Genomic DNA, 14735 nt, shown 5'->3' on the forward strand with positions numbered 1-14735 from the left:
TGCTCCCTCCTACTCGTCCCGTTACTTTTTATGTTTATTCCTCCCTCAGGTGGCCTTCCCAGGCCTCTATTCTTATTGATCATATATCATTTATCATAATTAACCCGTTTACAGCGACCGTTATTTCGGCGCAGTGTGGGCGTTCTGAAGAGTGCGCTAGGCCCCGTCGGACGTTAAACGTTTGCAGCACCAGCCAGGTACTGCTCCGAATGTTCAGCGGCCGACGGCACCATCAACGGTTAAATAAATTGTGCGTGCATGAATTTCTGTGATGTATTTTTGAATTGTGCCCTGAGTTTTAGCCTGTATTGGTTAAATTTGTGCATTCATATTGGTATTTTTTTACTACGTCACGTGCCCCTCCCAGCCATTTTGCTTTACTTTTGTGAGGCACATGCTCTCTGCTTCATCGTATTTGTTCCCTCCAAATCGTCCTGTAACTTTTTATATTTATTGCTACCTCACGTGGCCTTCCCAGGCCTCCATTCTTATTGTTCATATATGGTTAATCATAATATTTCCTTCTGCGTCACAGGGCCGTCCTACGCCTTTTTTAACTAAATTGTGTTTCAGCGAATTTCTATGTCGTGTTTGAACTGTGCCCCGTGTTTTAGCCTGTATTGGTCCAATTTGTGCATTCATATTGGTATTTTTTTATTACACCACGTGCCCCTCCCAGCCGTTTTTGCTTTACTTTCCTGCGGCACATGCTCTCTGCTTCATCTTATTTGCTCCCTCCTACTCGTCCCGTTACTTTTTATGTTTATTCCTCCCTCACGTGGCCTTCTCAGGCCTCTATTCTTATTGATCATATATCATTTATCATAATTAACCCGTTTACAGCGACCATTCTTTCGGCGGAGTGTGGGCGTTCTGAATAGTGCGCTAGGCCCCGTCGGACGTTGAACGTTTGAAGCACCAGCCAGGTACTGCTCCGAACAATCAGCGGCCGACGGCACCATCAATGGTTAAATAAATTGTGCATGCATGAATTTCTGTGTTTTGAATTGTACCCCGAGTTTTAGCCTGTATTGGTCGAATTTGTGCATTCATATTGGTGTTTTTTTACTACATCACATGCCCCTCCCAGCCGTTTTGTTTTACTTTTCTGCAGCACATGCTCTGTGCTTCATCGTATTTGCTCCCTCCTACTCCTCCCGTGACTTTTTATCTTCATTGCTACCTCACGTGGCCTTCCCAGGCCTCTATTCTTATTTATGATATATCGTTTATCATAATTAACCCGTTTACTGCGACCGTTATTTCGGCGCAGTGTGGGCGTTCTGAAGAGTGCGCTAGGCCCCGTCGGACGTTGAGCGTTCGCAGCACCAGCCAGGTACTGCTCTGAACGTTCAGCGGCCGACAGCACCATCAATGGTTAAATAAATTGTGCGTGCATGAATTTCTGTGACGTATTTTTGAATTGCGCCCCGAGTTTTAGCCTGTATTGGTCCAATTTGTGCATTCATATTGGTATTTTTTTACAACGTCACGTGCCCCTCCCAGCCGTTTTGCTTTACTTTTGTGCTGCACATGCTCTGTGCTTCATCCTATTCGCTCCCTCCTACTCCTCCCGAGACTTTTTGTGTTTATTGCTACCTCACGTGGCCTTCCCAGGCCTCTATTATTATTTATGATATATCGTTTATCATAATTAACCCGTTTACTGCGGCCGTTCGCTCGGCGCAGTGTATGGGTTCTGAACAGTGGGCTAGGCCCCATCGGACGTTGAATGTTTGCAGCACCAACAAGGTACTGCTCCGAACATTCAGCGGCCGACAGCACCATCAATGGTTAAATAAATTGTGCATGCATGAATTTCTGTGACGTATTTTTGAATTGTGCCCCGAGTTTTAGCCTGTATTGGTCCAATTTGTGCATTCATATTGGTATTTTTTTACTACGTCACGTGCCCCTCCCAGCCGTTTTGCTTTACGTTTGTGAGGCACATGCTCTCTGCTTCATCATATTTGTTCCCTCCAAATCGTCCTCTAACTTTTTATTTTTATTGCTACCTTACGTGGCCTTCCCAGGTCTCCATTCTTATTATTCATATATGGTAAATCATAATATTTCCTTCTGCGTCACAGGGCCGTCCTATGCCTTTTTTTAACTAAATTGTGTTTCAGCGAATTTCTATGTCGTGTTTGAACTGTGCCCCGTGTTTTAGCCTGTATTGGTCCAATTTGTGCATTCATATTGGTATTTGTTTACTACATCACGTGCCCCTCCCAGCCGTTTTTGCTTTACTTTCCTGCGGCACATGCTCTCTGCTTCATCGTATTTGCTCCTTCCTACTCGTCCCGTGACTTTTTATGTTTGTTCCTCCCTCACGTGGCCTTCCCAGGCCTTCTGTTCTTATTGATCATATATCGTTTATCATAATTTACCCGTTTACAGCGACCGTTATTTCGGCGCAGTGTGGGCGTTCTGAAGAGTGCGCTAGGCCCCGTCGGACGTTGTACATTTGCAGCACCATCCAGGTGCTGCTCCGAATGTTCAGCGGCCGACGGCACCGTCAATGGTTAAATAAATTATGCGTGCATGAATTTCTGTGACGTATTTTTGAATTGTGCCCCGAGTTTTAGCCTGTATTGGTCCAATTTGTGCATTCGGATTGGTAAATTTTTACAATGTCACGTGCCCCTCTCAGCCTTTTTGCTTTACTTTTGTGAGGCACATGCTTTCTGCTTCATCGTATTTGTTCCCTCCAAATTTATATTTATTGCGACCTGCTTCCCAGGTCTCCATTCTTATTGTTCATATATGGTTAATCATAGCACCGTACGCCGCAATGTAAAAAAGCGGGATGCATCCGCCACTGTGGCAGATGCATCCTAATTGGGGGCACGGTTCCTCCGCCCTTATGGCGGACGGTACCGACCCCTGACAAGATGGCGGATGGACTTTGTCCGTCCGCCATCCTAATGGACCTCTAAGTTTTCAATTGTTAGCATTGCTGTTACGATGTCCTAATGTACATCTTTTTTTACATTTACAGTCTGTTGAAAATAATTGTTGTCTGCAACCAAGGTACATCAACAACATACGTCCAAAAGTTAATAGTAAATACCGTCAATGAGTGTAAATAGACAACATTATAACTATTAAAAGTCCTTGGAGTCTTTAGAACGCCTGAACTCTCCAGTTCACATTTGCTAATACAGGGAGTATGTAACTCTCACTCAAATAACTGAGGCCTTTGCAATGGTCTTTTTAGTGCAGGGATGTGGAATTCCTATAGCCCGACGCCCACGACATATTGTTTGGGGTCAAGGGCAACACGTTTTTATGTGTATTTTGTCCTTAGGACAAGTAGCCCAACCCCCTGCAGAACAAACCCTTTGGCTACCAGTTTGCAGTACCACATTATGGATCAAGGAAGGGCCCTGTCTGCAGTTAAGGTAACATTTTTGTCCATATGTTGTTGCTGTTGAAACTTGTATTCATAGTTTATTAATTGAAAGCTTTATTATTAGGGTGAACGCTCTAAGTAAATGTTGTGAGCTCTGACTGCACTACTGACAGTGGTTCCAGTATAAAAATGTGTACACAGGTTTTCAAAGTATAGCAATATGAGGCTATGGATAATGCTCCCAGAATGCTCTCTGATTTGATACAAAAATTTGCAGAACTTTAAAAGCAAGATTAATGATTCTTTACTTTCAAAATAAAATTTTCATCTAAAAATGAAAGCAGGAAAACAACATTTAGCTAAACCACTGTCAAATTTCAGGTACCATTTCTTTTCAGCATCATTTAGTAACATGTGTTTATTGGTGCATGCTAGTATTCTCAAAAATATTCATTATGAAAAATCAATATAACCAGTTTCAATAAAATAATGGGAAACAAAAATAAACAAGCACTGACAAAGACAGTTGGTGTGAAATTGAGGTTAGCTTTTTAGTTTTGTCAATGTGTGAATTGTTTTGGCTTAGTTTTTCTAAAACCTTAGTGGTGTGGGAGCTGCTAGGCCCTCACCATTCTAACAAACATTGGCAAAAGCAAAAATAGTTTTTGGTCTCAAAAAGCACACACTGCCGCAGTACCTACTGGCACTGAACAAAGCTACTTTGCGTGCTGGTATGCTCTTTTTGAAACACAAGAATGCTGTCACTCACAGAGAAGCCAGCTGATACAGAGAGAGGCAGAATTTCAATAAACACAAAAGGTCACAGTAAATGCCAGACCCAATTTGGGGCCCAAGTCTCAAAAGTGCACCCATGGTATATATCCTTGCATTAAGTACAGCTATACAGCTTTCATGAATTCCCACAAATTTTACAGAAGTAGGACAAGACATAGTACTCCTAGAAAATATTTCTGAACTGCGGGGCATAATATCAAGAAGAGTGTTAAAATTATCGCTGATTTAATGACAGGAAACTGCCTCTAAAGCCGTGATAATGGGCTTGATAATATGCCCTTGCGAATTCCCATAGAAGCCCACGTTAACACCAGAACATGGGCTACTATGGGAATTAAGCAACCTATCCAATCTGTGGGTCAGTAAAGTCAGGCTCCCCTCGGGATCCAACAATGCCAAAACGGCTAGTCGGCAGCTTGGCGGCTCTGGAGCCGTACATTAGACATCTTTTGGATGTCTCCTTTAGGACCAAAACTGTGCCCAGAGACTGGAAACAGGCGGTGGTGCTACTCCTCCAAAAGAAGCCTAACATCAGCTTCAAAAAACTGGAGAACCTCCGGCCAATTTCCCTTTTACCCTATATGGCTAAAGTGGCGGAGAAAACGGTAAATACCCAACTGATGGATTTCGTGGAAGAGGCTACCCTCCTGCACGAGACCCAGTTTGGTTTCCGTCCCCGCCACTCTACTGAATCGGCGCTACAGTGGAGACCATACGCCAGGGGGTGGATGAGGGCCAGACTATGGCTCTCATCCTTCTGGATCTAAGTGCAGCATTCAACACTGTAGCCCATACCACCTTGCTACAGTGTCTGAATGATGGAGGGATATCAGGAGCTGCACTTGAATGGATCCAGTCTTTTCGGACTACTACTCAAGGGAGATTGGTTTGGGCCAGGGCGTGCCTCAGGGCTCGTCCCTGAGCCCAACCTTATTCAATCTTTATGTCTCGCCGGTGGCGCCCATCGTCGAAAGCCACGGCCTGCACATAATGTCCTATACCGATGACACGCAGCTGGTCATCTCCCTATCGCGCGCGCCCAGTCTTGCGGTGGACAGTTTCAGAGGCTGCATGCAGGAGCTGGCTACCTGGATGTCCACCAACTGCCTGAAGTTAAACGGCAGCAAGACTGAAGTGCTCGTGGTGGGGGGGGCCGTAAGTTTGGTCATCGGCGTGGTGGCCACCCTGTTTGGGGGATGTTCCCACACCCTGTCAGGAAGCGAAAAATCTGGGAGTATGGTTTGACGCGGATCTGTCTTTTGGACCTCAGATAGGCCGTGTGGTGGGGGTCTGCTTCAGCGTCCTGAAAAGCTTGCGGAAAGTTTTCAATCTCCTCCCTACGACAGCCTGAAGGACGCTGGTGCATGCCCTCGTCACATCGCGCCTGGATTATGGCAATCTGCTCTATCTGGGAGCCACGGGAAAGGCCATCAACCGCCTCCAGGTGCTGCAAAACACAGCAGCCCGCCTGATCTTGAAGCTCCCCAAAAGATCGGCGTCTAAGGCAGCCCTTCAGGCCCTTCACTGGCTCCCAGTAAGGAGCAGGGGTGAGTTAAAGGCTCTCTGCACATGCCACCGCATTCTGTGCGGTAACGCACCTGCTCCGCTTCGGGGTCTGGTCACCCGGTACGCGCCTGCGCGCGCTCTGCGTTCCTCCTGTGCAGGGCTATTGAAGGTCCCTGGGATAAAAAAGGCACGCATGGGGGGCAGGTCCTTTAGATATCTGGCCGCAAAAAGCTGGAATGCCCTACCACTGGACCTTCGCCTGGAGCCTTCTGAACTTGGCTTCAGGAAGAAGTTAAAGACTCACCTCTATACGCAGTAACCCGGGTCGACTTTGCGGTTGTGACTCTGCTGATTCCATTCACCACAGCGCGGGGACACGCCGTTGCGCGTAACCAGGCGCTCTACAAATTTCCATTATTATTATTTTTATTATTATTATTATTATCCTACGGACAAGTAGATATTTTATTAAATTCCACACCCCTGTTTTAGAGTTACGTTCACCATGTGCGAAAGCTGCCTATACACCCTTCCAACTTATGGACTCATTACCACGTTTCCACTAAGTGATGAGAGATAACTATGTTTACCATATAAATACATATAAAGTTTTCATTTCAAACAGCTATTGACCTTTAAACAATACAATGTTACTAATAACTTACTTTTCACTATTTTCCCAACAGGTCCAATGTTTTGAATGCAGGCGATGACTCCATCCTTAATTTTCTAAATCCAAATGTAACTGTTACTTATCTTTTACTGCTTACATATGTAAAAAACTATTCTTGACAAACTTCTTTCAGCTGTCACGATTTGCACAATTCTTTTAAAGTTGGACAGCACTTCCTCTAACATTCCTACTTAATTTTCTTTTTGAAATACAAAAATTATTTTGTTTAGGTGTTGAAATATACATTTAAATCTTCCTTCTCTTTAAAGGTGAAGAAGCAATACAGCTCCTCTACACATGATTATTCAATGGTAGTCTAAAAAGTAGTGTTAATTCCACTATCACTATGGTAGATATCTGACAATAGAAACTATGATATAGTTGCACCACTATTCCATAGTCCTAATCAAAAAGGTGTCTTTTCACTCAACAAAAAGAACAATTGAGCACTTTTTAGGCTGGACAATAATGTTTCTAAACACCGTTTCACTGCTTTCTTCCATACCTTCAAAAAATATATCATGCATTGACATGCATATTCTTTCAAGTCTGTATATCTCAAATATAAAACAAGCATACTTGTGTTTCTTATCTCACTGACATATATAAACTCATCAGTCACTCCTATTGCAAGCTTTTACAATCCTGAATACTGAGTACTACGTTTTCTGTGAGAGGGTGCCCATGCATAACCATGCTAAGTTTTCTTTACCTGCATGGACACATGTAGTGTGAGCTGTCAAACACTTTAAAATGCTACCCTCCCACTACTCCTAAAGGCGGATGTAGAATTCAACCGTTTATCATAAAATAGGATATCACTAAGTACAAAGTATTTCTGTATTGTGTAAGCCCTAATGTGTCCCTTAAAGATTCCAGCAAAGTCCAGACACATACTAACTGAAACACACCAACCACTAGTAACCTGTAAAATTTGCCAAACAACTCTTTCAAGGTGTGATCAATCCAAAAAATAATCCTTTGCCACAGCAAATATAGTGCAACACACAAGCAACTTGCACCCCAACAACTTTCCTTGAGCTGCAACAGAGATTGCAGGACAACCCACTAGCTGCTGCACCAAGCACATCAACTGCTGCAACAGCATCTTCAGCAAACAGTCCATACTCACATACTGATCTTGAATTTGGTAAACTTAAATTTCTATGCATTTATTGCGATCAACTTTTGTGTTACGTGAAACAGTTTATCAACCTCATCAAAAAAAAGCAACGGGACCATCGCTGTCCTCAACATTAGTCATTAGACATTTATCAAGCCTTTTTGTTGTAAGAAGTACCCCGTCCAAACGCAGTAAGAAATTTGCACACTTGCTACCTTTCTTGCGTCCTTTCTATCACACAGTGTATGTACTTTGTCCACTTGCATTGGTTGCTTAGATGTGCTACCCATTTCTCGATTTCCCACTGCAGAATCCGATGCACAGTCTGTGTAATGGACTGGAAATCCAAACATCCACATCCCTCACAAGGCAGTGGGTACTTTGCGCATCTGTAGCCTTTCTTATTTTTCACCTTTTTTATCTTCCACTCAATCAACACATAATCTACATGAACACACACCTACTTGCTGCCTTCCTTGGCTGGGGTTATCAATTATTGAATTTCATATTCTAATTCAAAGTCATGGCCCTTTATCGAGCCTTTTTGTTGTAACTACTTCCCCGCTAAAGGCAGTGGTTAATTTACACACTTTCAGCCTTACTTATTTTTTACATTATTCATCTTCCACTCAATCAACACATCATCTACACATACCTACTTGCTGCCTTTCTTGACTACGGTTATCAACTATTCTTCTATTTCATATTCGTATTCAAAGTGCAGGCCCTTTATCAAGCTTTTCTGTTGCAAGAACTACCCTGTCCGAAGGCACTGGGAGATTTGCACACTTGCTGCCTTTCTTGGTTGGAGTTGTCAATTATTGTTCAATTTGATATTCTGATTCGAAGTCAAGGCCCTTTATCAAGCCTTTTTCATGTAGATACTAACCCAGCAGAAGCAAATGGAAAATGTGCACACTTGCAGCCTTTCTTAGCTGGGGTTATCAATTATTCTTGAATTTCATATTCTGATTGAAAATCAAGGCCCTTTATCAAGCCTTTTTGTTGCAACAACTACCCCAATCCAAAGGTAGTAACAATTTTACACACTTGCTGCTTTTCTTGGCTGGGGTTATCAATTACTCTTGAATTTCATATTTTGATTAAAAATCAAGGACCTTTATCGAGCCTTTTCGTTGTAGCTAATACCCAGGCCGAAGGCAGTAGCAAATTCTCACACTTGCTGCTTTTCTTGGCTGAAATTATTTATTATTCTTCAAATAATTCAAAGTTCAGACCCTTTATTAAACCTTCTTGGTAACTACTACCCGTGAATGGCAGTGGGTAATTTAAACACTTGCATCCTTTCCACCGCACCGTATGTGCACTTTGTGCACTTGCTTAACTCCTTAGATGAGATACCCGTTTCTCAGGCTCCCACTGCGGAATCCGACTCAAAGTCTGTAATGCACTAGAAAACCAAACACCCATTTCCTTTACAAGACAGTGGGTTCTTTCCACTTCTGCTACCTTTCTTCCTTTTCACCTTATTCTGCATCCACTACCTCAAACACACCTACCTGCTAACTTTCTTGCAGCCTTTGCCAAGTATTATTCTAATTCAAACTACAGTCCCTAAAAGGAGCCTGGTGTTGTATTTTTCAGCCCTACCACCCACAGTGGTAACTTAATGCACTCACATTGCTACCTTCTATGTGGTAGCCATTTCCCACTGCAAAATTCAATGCCCTATCCGTATAATGAGGTGGAAATCCAAAGATCCACTTCCCTGACAAGTCAGTGGATAGTCTGCACATCTGCAGCCTTTTTAACTTTTCACCTTTTTTATCTTCCACTCAATTAACACATCATCTACACATAACACACACCAACTTGCTACCGTTTTTGTCTGGGGTTATCAATTATTCGTGAATTTCATATTCTGATACAAACTCGTGGGCCTTTTTTGAGCCTTTTTCTTGCACCTATGACCACAGCCGAAGGCAGTGGGAAATTTGGACACTAACTGCCTTTCTTGGCTGGGGTTACCAATTATTGTTCAATTTCATTTTCTGATTCAAAGTCATGGCCCTTTATCAAGCCTTTTTGTTGTAGCTAATACCCTGGTCGAAGGCAGTAGGGTATTTTCACACTTGCTGCTTTTCTTTACTGTTCTTCTCAATTATTTTAAAAGTAGCTACCAGCTTAGGAACAATATTTTCTTTTGGAAACAAATTTCAAAGTAATCGTCTCTGTAAAACTTCTTTGCCATGTTCAGTCATTTTTCCAATTTTTATTTCTTGTAGAATAGTTCCATATTCAACATCATTTCCATGTTGAACATTTGTAATAAGTTCCTTATATTCAAAATATGACCAAATATTAACATTTTCAATGCTACCTTACATCATTTACTTATACTACCTGTGGAACATGACAACAAATTTGAATACCACAAGCTATCTGGAGAAGCTTGTTGTGAAGACACTTGAAGAAAATGAAACCTCATTATTTATGACCTCAGCATTGTATCAAACTTAATGCTTGCCTTTATGCATTTAAGAATGCAACACATTCTTAAAACAGAGTATGACATATTACTCTCGATTTATTTAAAGCAGAAACAATTTACTATGTCCTCTGATTCTTTTAACGGTACAAAATAGCATTCATTGATGTTTGTGTCGAGTAGTACCTTCAATCTATATTGCAGACAGCAGGGTCAACAACTTCAAATCAGCTTTGGATGCAGTATCTGTGCTGACAACGGCTTTCAATCATTTCAGCACTGAGTACAGTTAACAACTAGATACCAAGACCGCCAGCACTACAGAAAACATTCAATACTATCTTGATTTATTTCAAACAGAGACAATTGCACAATGTCCTCAGATTTTCTTAAAGTTTGAACAGTCGGAAATTCAGCCTTCATTTCTTTAATTTAGAGATGTTTCTTCTGTATGTCTTCACATTTTCTTTAAATAACTGACAAAAAGCATTCGTCTCTCTCGGTGTCAACAACTGCCTTCAATATATATTGTGCAAGGAACGTACAAGCTCAGCGCCAAAGATACTACTTACTCACTCCACCATAAATAATCACCAAGAATTAACACTTTTATGTTATAGTGAAACATACTATTCCTTTTAAATGAAATTGATGCAGAATTCAATCGGCAAAAGACATTACTTCAATTACTGTTCCTCCCCCTAATCATGTATCATCAGAGGGTACACTCAACCTCAGCGTTCAACCTCAGCGCCAAAGTTATTACTAACTCAGTGCACCAGAAATCATCAACACACAACCGTATTGAATAACATGATTTATTTACAAAAAAAAAATATCCTACTTTTTGGAGATATAGTTCAACTTACTTCTATGAATGAACAACCAACATTGATTAAAAAAACTTGATTTTAAAGACTTTGCTACCAATGCGTCCTGCTTGGACCACGCATAATCGCAGACTCCACAGAACTTTGTTCCTTCAGGTGCCACTAACTCATTCCGCCACTTATCATCACTGCATTCACACACACTAAATTACCAATATTGTGCAGCTATAATCAATGCCACATAGTCATGAAGTCTTGGTAACCGCTACCTCCTACCATCACCACATGTCCGTATTCAGCCACAATTTAACTGATTCTTCATTCATTATGTATAAAGTACAGTACCAAATAAAGTAATCTCTCTCAAACCTACACAAAATCGCCAATTGCCCTTACTAAGCCAGAAAGCACAAAAAAATTACTATCAGTACGTCCTGCCCGGACCACACATCTTCGCAAGCTTCACAATCCTTGTTGTTTCACGTACTACTAACTCAATGGAAACTAAACTAAGTATAACACCTATTTCATATCCTGATTCAAACTCAAGACCATTTATCGAGCCTTTTTGTTGTAGCTACTACCCCGACCAAAGGCAATGGGAAATTTACACACTTCCTGCCTTTCTTCGCTGTGGTTATCAATTACTCTTCAATTTCATATTCTAATTCAAACTCATGTCCCTTTATAAAGCCTTTTTAATGTAGATACTGCACTGGCAGAAGGCAGTGGGAAATTTGCGCACTTGCTGCGTTTCCTCGCAGGGGTTATGAAATATTCTTCAATTTCATATTCCTATTCAAAATGCAGGCCCTTTATCAAGCCCTTTTTGTTCTATCAACTACCCCGGACGAAGGCAGTGGGAAATTTGCACAATTGCAGCCTTGTTTAGCTGGGGTTATCAATTATTCTTCAAGTAATTCAACTTCAAAGTCCAAGCCCTTTTTTGAAACTTCTTGGTAACTAATACCCATTGAATGGCAGTGGATAATTTCCACACTTGCGTCCTTTCTACTACACATTGTGTGTACTTTGTGCACTTCCTTAACTCCTTAGATGAGATATCCATTTCTCAGGCTCCCACAGCGGAATCCAACGCCCTGTCTGTATAATGACCAGAAAAACCAAACACCCACTTCCCTTACAAGGCAGTGGGCACTTTGCACGCCTGCAGCCTTTCTAATTTTTCATCTTTTTTATCTTCCACTCAATCAACACATCATCTATACATATACACACACCTATTTGGTGCTTTTTCTTACTGGGGTTATCAATTATTCTTCAATTTCATAATCTGATTCAAAGTGAAGGCCCTTTAGCGAGCTTTTTTGTTTTAGCTACTACCCCGGCCGAAGGCAGTGGAAAATGTGCACACTTGCTGCATTTCTTGCATGAGGCTACCAATTTTGCGCTCAGTAGATTTCACAACTAGATACCAACAGCGCCAACACTACAGAAAACATTCAATACAATCTTGATTTATTTAAAACAGAGACAATTTCACAATGTCCTCAGATTTTCTTACAGTTTGAACAGTCGGAAATTCAGCCTTCATTTCTTTAGTTTAGAAATGATTCTACTGTATGTCTTGAGATTTTGTTTAAATAAGTGACAAAAACCATTTGTTTATATCTGTTAACAACTGCCTTCAATCTACACTGCAAAGGGAACGTACAAGCTCAGCACCAAAGATACTACTTACTCAGTGCACCAGAGATTATCACAAAGAAGACTGAACACATGTATGTCACAGTGAGAGATACTGTCCTTTTTAAATGGAATTGATGCAGAATTCAATCGACAAAAGACATTACTTCAATTACTGTCCCCCCCCCGACTACACATCATCACTGGATGCGTTCAAGCTCAGGGACAAAGATTACTAACTCAGTGCACCAGAAATCATCACCTCGTGACCGTATTGAATGAGATGACTTATTTAGAAAAAAAAAATCATACTTTTTGGAGATATACTTCAACTTACGTTTGTGAATACACAACCAATATTTATTAGGAAACTTGATTTTAAAGACTTTGCTACCAATGTGTCCTGCTTGGACCACTCCTCATCGCAAACTCCACAGAACTTTTTTGCTTTAGATGTACACTTCCTGCCTTTCTTGCCTGGTATTATCAATTATTCTTCAATTTCATATTCTGATTGAATATCAAGGCCCTTTATCGAACCTTTTTGTCATAACTACTACCCTAGCCGAAGCTTAATACTCCAAAAGTAATCTGTAAAATTTGCCAAACAACTCTCTCAAAGGCTGATCCACACAAAAAATACTTCTTTACACAGCCAATATAGTGTGACACATGAATTTGCACCCCAACAACTTTGATTGAGCTACAACACAAAGATTGAATGGCAACCCACTTGCTGCTGCACCAAGCACATCAACTACTGCAACAGCATCTTCAGCAAGCAATCCAAACTCACATATTAATCTTAATTTTGGTAAACTTAAATTTCTATGCATGTATTGCAATGAACTTTTGTGTTACGAGAAATAGTCTATCAACCTCATCAAAAATAAGAAGCAGGAGCATCGATTTTGTAAAAGAATGGCGCAAATAGCATTCATATATACCTGTGCTCACTAGAGCCTTCAATCTACACTATGCACAGCTGCATTCATAACTTGAATTCAGCTTTCCTTCTACATTAAGGACAGCATTGTATTCAGCCTTGCTTTCCTTAATGCAGAAACAATTATACTACGTCCTCAGATTCTGTTAACTGCAACAAAATAGCATTCATCGATCTTTGTGTCAACAACTGCCTTAAATCTACACTGTGGACACCTCAGTTCACAACTTCAAATCAGCTGTCCTTCTACATTAAGGACAGCATTGTATACAGCCTTGCTTTCCTTAAGGCAGAGACAATTATACTCTGTCCTCAGAATCTGTTAACTGAGATTAAATAGCAGTCATCAATCTTTTTGTCAACAACTGCCTTCAATCTACACTACGGACAGCTGCATTCACAAGTTGAATTAAGCTTTCCTTCTACATTAAGTACCGCATTGTATTCAGCCTTTTTTTCCATAAAGCAGAGACAATTATACTGTGTCCTCAGGTTCTGTTCTTTGTGACTAAATAGCATGCTTCAATCTTTGTGTGAACAACTGTCTTCAATCTACACTATGGACAGCTGGGTTCACAACTTGAATTGAACTTTCCTTCTATATTAAGGACAGCATTGAATCCAGCCTTGCTTTATTTAAGGAACAGACAATTGTACTGTGTCCTCAGATTCTGTTTACTGTGACAAAATAGCATTCATCTATCTTTCTGTCAACAACTGCCTTCAATCTACACTGCGGACAGAAGGGTTCACAACTTCAATTCAGCTTTAGAACTAATATTATCTTCAATATCTGTCCTGACAACAGCCTTCAATATATTCTGCGGTCAGTAAAAATTAAAACATCATAGCAAGAGCTCCACTACTACAGAAAACATTGAATTTAGTCCTGCTTTGTTTAAGGTAGAGACTAATGGATTTTATGTCTTCCGATTTTGTAAAAGAATTTCATAAATAGTATTCATCTATAACTGCTCACTACAGCTTTCAATCTACACTACGGACAGCTCAGTTCACAACTTCAATTCAGCTTTCCTTCTACATTAAGGACACCATTGTATTGAGCTTTACTTTCCTTAAGACAGACACAATTTTACTGTGTCCTCAGATACTATAAACATTCACGAAATAGCATTCATCAATCTTTGTGTCAACAACTGCCTTCAATCTACATTGCAGACAGCTCAGTTCACAACTTCAAATCATCAGCTTTCCTTCTAGATTAAGGACAGCATTGTATTCAGCCTTGCTTTCCTTAATGCAGAGACAATTATACTGTGTCCTCAGACTCTGTTAACTGAGATAAAATAGCATTCATCAATCTTTGTGTCAACAACTGCCTTCAATCTACACTGGGGGCAGCTGTATTCACAACTTCAATTCAGCTTTCCTTCTACATTAAGGACCACAT

The sequence above is a fragment of the Lissotriton helveticus genome, chromosome 2_1 (assembly GCF_964261635.1).
Source record: "Lissotriton helveticus chromosome 2_1, aLisHel1.1, whole genome shotgun sequence".
NCBI lineage: Eukaryota > Metazoa > Chordata > Amphibia > Caudata > Salamandridae > Lissotriton > Lissotriton helveticus.